Source organism: Orbicella franksi, chromosome 1 (genome assembly GCF_964199315.1).
Source record: "Orbicella franksi chromosome 1, jaOrbFran1.1, whole genome shotgun sequence".
Lineage (NCBI taxonomy): Eukaryota > Metazoa > Cnidaria > Anthozoa > Scleractinia > Merulinidae > Orbicella > Orbicella franksi.
In genome coordinates this window covers 26045248-26046716 of record NC_138145.1, presented here as the reverse complement: position 1 = coordinate 26046716, position 1469 = coordinate 26045248, and positions in this window count along the sequence as shown.

The window sequence follows — 1469 nt, the reverse complement described above, 5'->3', positions numbered from 1 at the left end:
GATCATAATTATTTACTGTTTTGTATTTTCACTTTTTCATTATTGCAAAACGACAGCTATGCAGGCATGTTTTTGAGTGCGAAAAAATGTAAGTTAGACGTAAGCGAAACTCAAAGGAGCTAGTGGTTGGACGGAGCAAATGTAAGCCTACAGTGTTAGAGAATTGATCCGTCACGGGATTGTCTCGTGTACGTCACGTGTAAGTCACGAGTCACGAGTTTTACTAAGGACTAGAAAAAAGAGGTTGTGGGTTGAATTTAACTTGGAAAGCCCATTGAGTTAGAATCTTACCGCGAGATTATCACGAGATTCGTAGGATAAATATAAATTTATTTTTCAATTGGCGTGGTCTCCGTCTTCTCCGTCGTGGTTGCTTATGACTGGCTAGTGGGTGCGGATAAGTCGTATAGCGCCACTGCCAGTGACAAACGCTTGTCACTTGACTCTGAAGATGATGTCTTCCCATCAGGTTTTGGAGACGTCAGTCACCGACAACAGTTCTTTTCAGAAGTACCTAGATGATCACACTGGACGAATTACCGTACCAAATTTGCGTTCCGCACGCGTTTCTCCTCTCTTACCAAAATATTCTAATCTGGGTAATGTAGGCTTGCTGTGGCTTGGTCATGTTCCCTCTTGTACGTTAACTTTGCGTTAGCCACTGCACAGTGGGTTACACTGTTGTATCTTCATTCTGGGTTCCCACTAGCCTGCAGAGCAGGCGAGATTTTTTCGAGCGAGCGCTCACATCGTAAAAAGTTTAGCCGCCATCTTGCATTTTTCATGCAGCGGAAGACTGGGGACAGAAAGAAAGTTTTACCAAGGGGTCATCCCCCACCGTCTAACATGGCGGTCTAAAAAGGCGGTCGCAAGGTTGTAACGCTAACTCGCCCCAATAAGACGCCTGCACTGCAGGCTAGGTTCCCACGCTCGTTTCCTCGCACGTTCCGTCAGGAATTCAAGTTGCACTACATTCCCTGTAAGTTCGCGTAACAATAGAAGGAAGAAAACATACATACATACATAAACTTTATTAACGTGTCTTTATATCTAGCCGATAGTGGAAAAAAAATCCTGTATTAATTGGGGACACTTAGTATAATTAATAAACTACTATTTTCTAATGAACTATTAAAAAGCCTGACAATACAATTAACAATATAATATAGTTAAAAACCAACATGCCATTTTCTAATAACAATCAACTAATGGGATAAATTATTAAAAAGAATTAAGAGTTACAAAGGATGCAGTTGGAACAATTGCCACAGGTAAACTATTCATTCATCTCATTCCTTTATATGCTGTTATCCCATTTTTCTTTGTTGTATGCTCCCTTCTCTTCTTTCTGCTCACTGAGCAGAAAGAGACGGGAATCTGTCTTGCAGGATAGTTTCCACCCCCCACCAAAACCGGACGTTACTCATAACCGTCATTTATAACGGCTTGGGATTTCTGACAAAGATAAA